Consider the following 9,311-nt stretch of genomic DNA (forward strand, 5'->3'; position numbering starts at 1 on the left):
GAAAAAAAATAAAGGAAAAATGCAGAACATGCTTCAGTTTAAAGAACTCTTTTTAATTTGCATTTGTTACTTTATAACTCCTGGGATTTAAAATGTTCAGACTTATGAGATTGTTGTCATATATTATTGCAAATTATTTTAGTTGCATACTTATAATCCCTCCTCTAGTAAAATAATTGTTTGTAGCCTTATTCTGATGAATAGAAGTGATAGTATTATAATGGCTAAAACTGTTCCTTAGAAATTATTTGACCTGCAAAATTTCAAAGGCCAGGAACCTTTGGCATACAGACATTTTTGCTAGTTCTATTACTCTACTCTACCTTCCTTCCATGTACCCTTGGCTTTTGATACTGTGCTGATATGATTTGTCTCATCTAATTGCTATATATGTTAGAGACTATGCACTTTAGCCCAACACTAAATTAGTTTCCGACTAGAATGATTTGAAATGTCAGGGCGCAGCATCTTTCTAGTAAATCAAATACGATGTCTGTATTGAGAGAAATTCCAATTGGGGAGACAGTTAAACCATGGGTCCTTCACATTTTCTAGTTTGACAGATTTTCTAGAACACGCCTAAAAGGAGTGAGGGGAACCACAGAGGTGTGTGTTTAATAGGAGGTGGAAGACTGTCTTAAACCTCTTCTGATTAATGTGCTTATTTTCCCCTGAATATAGTGCATAAAGTTCAAGGTTTTATCTGTCACTGTTTACATTTCAAAGTACCTACCAAGATTTGGTCTAGTCAAATTGGTTGAAAAACTACCAAAATGAGAATTGTTGGAGGATCATCATCATTCACGTCAGACTCCTTTACGTATGATGGCTCTGTCCGAACAACAGTGTAACGTTTCCATGCATTGGGATAGAAGTGGCAGTGTATCTCTGCCATCTCTCTTTGTTATTCAAAGAAAAACATGGATGTGCATGAGTATTCTAAGGTCTAAGTATGCCAGGTGTCTAGAGAATCCTGGAATTGTGAACTTGCTACCTTTACAATGTGCTGGTCTAGGAGAGGCTATGTAAGCACTAAGTGAACAGTATAAGAACAAATATTTCTTATAACAAAGTCAAGTCCAAGTTTCCCTGTTTATTTGAGGCAATATAAAGCTTCAGGGATCACACAGGGCTACAGGCACTAAACATGTACAGGACTTGTTACAGAAGTAGGAGCCACCTGGCTTTGACCCATGCCTCTTCTCAGACTTCTATCTGAGAATTGGGGATAAAATGTGCTCCGGCACACAACAGTGATACAGTTTTAATAAAGTGAGGTCAACTGTGTTCACCACTGTCCAAGCCCAGCCCAGGCAGAGGAGGCAGGGATTTAAAAGAACATGACACTCACAACTGCATTTTGGTCATGGACTCTGAGGTTGTTATGTTTCCATGTCTAAAATATACTTATTACAGCTCTTTAAAAAGACAATTATTAAATTGAATTGCAAATGTAATTTATAGCTGAACATGCTGAATTATTTAGTTTCTATGTGATTGCTAAATTTTAAAATTCACAAATCATGTGCCTAATACGCCCCCACCCATCCAGTTGGAGCTTCCTCTTCCCAACATGTTATGTTTTTTACATTAGCTGATTGACCTCTAAAAGTCTAAGCAAGTCTTGAAATTGCTACCTTTATAGTGTGCTGGTCTAGGAGAGGCTATGAAAGCACTATTTTATTGCAATTTTTTTTTTTTTACTTTCATACTTACAATCCCTCCTCTAGTGAAATAATTGTTTGTATCCTTATTCTGATGAGTAGAAGTGGTAGTATTATAATGGCTAAGACTGTTTCTTAGAAATTATTTGACCTGAAAAATTTCAAAGGCCAGGAACCTTTGGCATATAGACAATTTTGCTAGTTCTATTATTCTACTCTACGTTCCTTCCATGTACCCTCCCTCCATTCCTCTGAGAATCACTTAGCTTTTTTAAAAGACCATATAAAATAATAGCAATATATAAAAGCAATATTCATAAAATATGTTTTTGAAAAAAGTTGTAGAAATTTAATCTCCAAGAGATACATTCTTCATAAATCTAAATAGAAATATAGAACATAGGATTAATGATATGCACATATGTCAAATTTATTAATTTAAGAAACATTCCTTTATTGTTGGTCTGTAAATTTGCTTGACATAGGGGATAAAAGAATGAGAAAAAAATAAAGTGGTTACCCTCATTGAGATTACATTCTAACTGTAGCAAATGAATGACTCAAGTCATCCTCCCACTATATATCTACCAATTTTTATTGTTATGAGGAAAATACAAGATGTGTTGAAAACATGTTAAGAGGGAGTCTAATTCTAGTGTTTGGGATTTAAAAAATTCCCTAAAAATTACAATAATCAGACAATATAATGAATTCTAAAAATAGGAGGTGCATGGCATCTTAAAAAAAAATCAAAAAGAAGTAAGCCAGTGTGGTTGAGGGGCAAGTTTAAGGAAAGTAGAAAATGATGTGAAGTCTTTTATCCAAAGAGCAATGGAAAATCCATAGCAGAGATTTGGGTAGGAGAGTAGTATCACGAGATTTCTGTTTAAAATAATATTTTGGGATTTAGTATTGAGAATAGTTCTGAGGGGACAGAGAGAGGGTGGGGAGATATCTCTTAGTATCCTATTGAGTAGTTTATAAAATATACTAGAGGCTCGGTGCATGGATTTGTGCACCGATGGGGTCCCTCAGCCTGGCCTGCACCCTCTTGCAATCTGGGACCCCTTAGGGGATATCAGACTGCCGGTTTCGGCCCAATCCCTGCAGGCAGGACTGGCCTGCGGGGATCGGGCCGAAACTGGCAGTCTAACATCCTCAGAGGAATGTAGTAGTATGTGAAGTGGCAGGCAACCGGGAGGAACTTGAGCCAGGGCCTGACACCACGCTGCTCCTGCTCTTCCTGGCCCCACTTGCCTGCTGCTTCTGCTGCTGCTGAAGCAGTAGAAGCTTATGCCACCGCTGTGCTCACCAGCCATGAGCCCGGCATCTGGCGCCCGTTGGTCAGCTGGGCTGTACTCCCACTGTGGGAGCGCACTGACCACCAGGAGATAGCTCCTTCATTGAGTGACTGCCCCCTGGTGGTCAGTGCACATCATAGCGACTGGTCAAACAGTTGAACGGCGGTCGAACTGTCGAACAGTCAAACGGTCGAACGGCCGAACGTTGGACCAGTCACTTAGGGTTTTATATATATATAGATAATAATAGCCTGTCTGGCCTCACATAATTTCTCAATGAGAGACATCCAGCATGGAAATCTTTTTTATAGATTTTTCTCTCAAAGAAAACAAGACCCTAAACTGTCATATAAATTAAAGATAGAACAGCATTAGGTGGGACATTATATAATTCCCACATATTTAAGGTAAAAAGCAGTAGTTCCTTAAGAGATTAAGGCAAAATATTTGCATTCTATTTCATTTACATACACTGCCTACCAGGCGAAGAGTAAAAATTGAGAAATGGAAGCCAAAAAGGAACTAAACAACATTCCCTTTCCCTTGATGTTTATTTTTACATTAGCAACAGATATCTCAAGGTATAATGAAGCAATCGGATAGAATGTGATCATTATTCAAAACCTTCCCTAATATTCACTAAATACCCCTCCCAATGTTAATCTTCCCTAATGTGGTCAAACATTATCTGATGATCATTTTTCACAATGATCAGTTTCAATTTTACATTAACCTTAAATATTCATATTTTTCACACATATAAAGATCAATAGAAAAGTCAGGTTTACTTAATTTGGAGGTAAAAACAGTTTTTATTGCCTTTTGTTAAATTGGAGGTTTTTTTAGATGAAAACTGCATATTAGGATGAAAAGACTTGTTTTTCCTTTAAAACCAGTATACATTACACATGCCTAGAGTTGTTTATATTTAGATCTTTGAAGACTGCTGCTTTTGTTGACTGATTTTCAAACTAAATTTCACAGCAAGTTGTTTACAAGAGTTTAAATCTGTTAAATTTGAAAGATTGAAAAGTCAAAATGAGAGTTTCTGTTCTATTTCTAAAGTATGCTTATGTATAAAAATGAAAACAGGGAGGGAAACTAGTTGCACTTACCTAATAAGCTTTTAAAATGCCACGAATAAAAATATGATCAAAGAAAATAAATAAATAACCATTAGAATGTGGCAAAACCCTAGCCAATTTGGCTCAGTGGATAGAGTGTAGGACTGACTGCAGACTGAAGGTCCCCAGGTTCGATTCTGGTCAAGGGCACATACTTAGGTTGCAGGCTTGTTCCCTAGTCAGAGCATGTGTGGGAGGTAACCAATCAAAGTGTCTCTCTCACATTGATGTCTCTCTCTGTCTCTCCCCATCCCTTCCACTCTCTAAAAATAAATGGAAAAATAGGCTTGGGTGAGGATTAAAAAAAAGAAGAAGAAAGTAACAAAGAAGTTGCCAAGAAAGTTGTATTTTTTCTAAATCAACTCTATAAGAATTTAGTGTACTAAATTACTTTGCCTTGAATAGTTAGCACTGTTGTACTTCACCCATAGGAAACCACAGTCAATGGTACTCAGATATAGACAATTACATACATTTCTCCCTATGATCTAGCATTTGGTTGTATATAATATTCTGGGATCACAGTGGCCACAGGTAACCCTCCAATTGTATGAGGTTATTATGACATTCATACATAGGAACAATAAAGTTGGGGTGATATTTTAATTTGTTGACATTGGAGAGAGAGCTCTAAAGTTCTTAGTTAAATGAAAGGGAATGCTATACATTCATAATAAAATTAAACATACATGTACAAGCACACACAGTAACTGCTCAGGGCAAAACCTCTTCAAGTAAAAACTGTAATGACAGGTTGAATTGCTTGATGATGTTCTAGTTCATGCAACTTGGAAATTGTCTTAAGTGTTGTAAGAGGGAAGGAGCAGGAAAGGGCATGTGGGATCTGGCATTGGACAAAGAGATGCCCTCCCACTTTGCCTTCATTTCTGCACCTCATCCTTATACAAGCCTAGGTCAGAGTACTTAACTGTCTAAATAGGCAAGAAACACTTATTCCCTATTTCTATGGTGTACCATCAATTAAAATGTTTGCTAAGAATCAGAAAATTAAATTTGTGTTCCTGATACTAACAACAACAAAAAATATAAATTTTAAAAAATATTAAAATTATACATAAAATCAAACCTTCCAGTTGTCTTGGTATTTCAATTTTAATGAGTATTTCTGAAAAAATATATAATTTTTTCCTATAGAACAATAACTGAAGACAGTAATATCGCTGACCAAATTGTAGTATAAAAAAATTAACTGGTCACCACATATGTGATTTGACAGACTAAAGCACAGCAGAAACGCCTTCTCCCATTTCTTGATAGTAATTTTACTCAACTTACATTGAGGTTTCCCCATATACTTTGCAAAATCAAAGCTAGGTTGCAATTGTTTAGAAATGTATGGTGTTTGTTTTGCTATTAATTTGGCTTGCCTCTCACATACTATCATTACTATTTTTAGTATATCACCAGTCCCATAACTTTGGTGTTATTTCTTTCAGTTTCAGAAAAAAATGAAAATAATTATTTCATTGCATTGAATTCTAGTATTTCTATCTACTTCTTTATTTCTCTACTAGAGGCCCGATGCATGAAATTCTTGCAAGAATAGGCCTTCCTTCCCCAGGCTGCCAGCACCGGCTTCCCTCTGCCACCCAGGACCTGGGCTTTCCTGGCAGCCCCGGCTTAGTCCAAAAGTTGTCTGGAGGACATACAGTCTAATTAGCATATTATACTTTTATTATAGATTAGTCACATGCATGTATTCATCCTAATATGACTATATATGTATATGTGTATACATATAAATAGTCATATTATAGTATAGTTATATAGTCATATATATAAAGACAGCTACCATAACAACCAGAACACCACGGCCCCTCGCCCCAGGGGGGGGGGGGGTAGGGGCGCCCCTAGGCAACGTGATAGGGTGCAAGTTTGATGGGGGAAAGTCTAAGAAATAGGGGGAAGGTCTTAAGGGTCTGCAGGGTTGGGGTGGTCGGCCCGGAGTAGGTCTGGAGTGTGCTGGGGAAGGAAGAGGAAGATCCGAGTGGAAAACGGCTCAGCACAGTACCTTTCTCATTGCGACCAGGACGACGCCAGCTGTGGCCTGAATGGGCGGCTATTTCATGAGTGCGCTTGGGACCCACACGTTCATGGCAGCGGCAGTTCTCCCGAAACTTCACTGATTCCAAATAGTAAACAGCTATCAACCTCAAAGAACAGAAAAATCCTCTCCAGCTAGAGGCTCTGAACTTGCAAGGTGACCTAAGGAAACACCATTAAAGGAGGAGCTAGTACCAGCCATGGGCAAACTACAGCCCGTTTGAAATGAATAAAACTAAAAAAAAAAAAAAGACCGTACCCTTTTATGTAATGATGCTTACTTTGAATTTATATTAGTTCACACAAACACTCCATCCATGCTTTTGTTCCGGCCCTCCGGTCCAGTTTAAGAACCCATTGTGGCCCTCGAGCCAAAAAGCTTGCCCACCCGTGGTAGCCTCTAGCTGGAAGTGTGCGACCAGAGGATGGTGGGATTGTGGAGGCCACCTGGGCGCCCATGGCTAGAAAGTGAGCCTGTTATTGCGCATGTACATAGTCAGCCCGAAAGTCCTCAGTCTCGGAGTATCTGGATGTGACTTCTGGCGGGAAATTATTTCTGTGAGGTTTGCTGCTCCCTTGCGGCGAGGAAGATCAGAATGAAAGGCTGCGTTTGTTACCTTGGTTTGAAGCGGGGGACAAGAGCCGCGAGTACGACCAGCTCCACGAGGAGCTGCAGGTGAAGCCACCGCAATCCAAGCCCGCAATGAATCCGTCAGGATCTTGGAAGAGCAGGGCCAGACTCCAGAGAAGGGCAGCCAGGGGTATCTGGAGCGCTTCGGGCGAGCGGGCAATGAAAACGAGGTGCAGAGGATCCTGCTGAGCTCAGAACGGCTCAAGTCTCGCCTCCGGAGGTCCCCGAGAGCCGCCTGAAGCTGGAACAGGAGCTGCGGACACAGGCCTTGGACAACTGGGAGATCGATAAGCCCGTGAACAGCCTGAAGCCAGACCTCATGCAGCTGCGCAGGATCCGAGACCAGTACCTACCTGGTATGGTCACCCAGAAAGGCGCCCGGCAGAAGAAAATCAACCAGTGCTTGGGAATCACAAATGAGACGAATGAGACTGAAGACCAGTATGCACTGATGGAGGAGGAACTAGTATGCACCTTGAGGAACGAACCTGGTATGTGGGCAAGATCCACCGCCCGCAGGCTGAGGAAATGCTGAAGGGCAAGCGGGATGGTACAGTTCTCATCCCTGAGAGCAGCCAGCGGGGCTGCTGTGCCTGCTCTGTGGCGGTGGACGGCGATACCAAGCACCATGTCACCTACCGCACGGCCACTGGCTTGGGCTCTGTGGAGCCCTACGACCTGTACGGGTCTCTGGAGGAGCTGGTGCTGCATGACCAGCACACCTCCCTCCTGCAACACAACGATGCACTTACTGTCACACTGGCATATCTTGTGAGAGACCTGCCACCCCCCCCCCCCCCCCACCGACTCATACAGAGCAGGACTCCATCTTTCTGTCTGTCTGTCTCTCTTCTTTGTGAATCTTTCTCTGTCTCAATCTCTCACTTGCTTTCTCTGAGTCTCTTCCTGTCACTCTTTCTATCCCCATTTCTGTCCTCTCTGTCTCCCTTAGTCTCTGTACCTCTAAGTCTCTGTTAGAGGAGCATACCTCCTCCACCCCATGCCCCCTTTCCCCATGGGCACTGCCCTCCCCTGGCTCTGGCTGCCCCCCACCAGTTCCTACAGTTCCCCCAAGCTCCCCCTGCCTGTCCCTGCCATGTTTACAAAGGCCCCTGGGGTGCTCAGCCCCAGCCTGGTGCCCTGATTTTTAAGCCATAGACCTGGGGTCAGGGCAGGAAAAAGGCAGGAAGGAACTTGCTGGGCCACTTCCAAGAACCTCAGCTGTGACATTTGGGGCCGGGCGGGTCCCAACACCACACAGATCCAACTTTCCCTCCAAACCCTGAAGTAAAACCCACACCGGTTACCCCCACATGGGGCTGCTGCCCAGAAGCCCTCCTCCCCCAAAAGCTAAATTATTAAAAATAACCTCAGGAGCTGGGCCCTCTCTGACCCAGGCTTCCCAGGAACCGAGGCTGCTGCAGGTACTGCTGGGCCAGCCGAGATGCACTGCTGCCCACAGCACCTCTGCTCCATGCAGTTTCAAGGCTTCTTGATCATGTTGGGTTCTGATTTTGTTCCCTTGACTGTAAACCCATTTTCTCCTCTTCTGGGACAAGAACCCCAGTTTTCTATGCTGCCATGGACCCCCCCTCCTGCCTGCCCAGCTAGGCTGGTAGGTGGGTTTTGTATGGTATATTGATACTGATGTGGATATAAAACATTGAACTCCAAAAAAAAAAAAAAAAAAAGAAAGAAAAAAAGTAAATGGGATAGTGATGAATAAGAAACTTTGGAGACAGTGAAGGGCAGTTTGTCCAGACAGTTGAGAGCTAAGAATTAGAGTTTATTTGGTATAAAAATCCTGCTAATAGCACCTGATGCCTGAAACCTACTTTTAGGTTTTCCAGTTCACGTTTTTGGAGACTGCTTATTAAACATTCCTGGTTGGGAAGTGTTTGTATAGAAGCCCATAAGTATTAAGCATTTGCTGTGTTTACCATGCTTAGCTCTCTGTAAGGAATATAGAATAATGTTAAATGCCTCATGTCCTCAAGAAGCTTGACTTTTAAAATAAAAAATAAAGAAGAAATACAAATATTTTTTAAAAAGAAGAAGCTTGAGTTTTAGGGGTGAAATCAGGCAGCCAGGTGAGCGGTCAGGGGTGATCAGGCAGGCAAAGCGGTTAGGGGCAGATCGGGCCTAAACCGGCAGTTGGACATCCCCCGAAAGGTCCCAGATTTCGAGAGGGTGTAGGCTGGGCTGAGGGACCTCCCCCCCCCCCCCGCACGAATTTTGTGCCCTGGCCTCTAGTATATGTATATATAAAAGTCAAAGGCATACAAACGTGAAATGTGATTGATTACTCTGTAAATTGAGGAAGATATCTAATATTTCAATGATTGAATAAGGAAATGCATATAAATTATTAAGTACATTACAAATAATGGGTGTTCTGTAAAGTTTAACTCAATTTTCTCTTTTATTTTTTGTTAATTGTGTTTAGGTATCTTCTTTTCTAAAAATAGACCTAGTCAAAAAACAAACAAACAAGCTCAACCTTATCTTACCATAACCTCCATTGAAT

General features: G+C 41.5%; 1 pseudogene; it reads left to right on the top strand.

Moving 5' to 3' along the window:
* Positions 1-825: 825 nt before the first annotated feature.
* Positions 826-8,661, top strand: LOC118655957 (annotated as a pseudogene).
* The last annotated feature ends 650 nt before the right edge of the window (positions 8,662-9,311 follow it).

This window comes from Myotis myotis, unplaced genomic scaffold, assembly GCF_014108235.1.
Source record: "Myotis myotis isolate mMyoMyo1 unplaced genomic scaffold, mMyoMyo1.p scaffold_m19_p_5, whole genome shotgun sequence".
NCBI classification, from domain to species: domain Eukaryota; kingdom Metazoa; phylum Chordata; class Mammalia; order Chiroptera; family Vespertilionidae; genus Myotis; species Myotis myotis.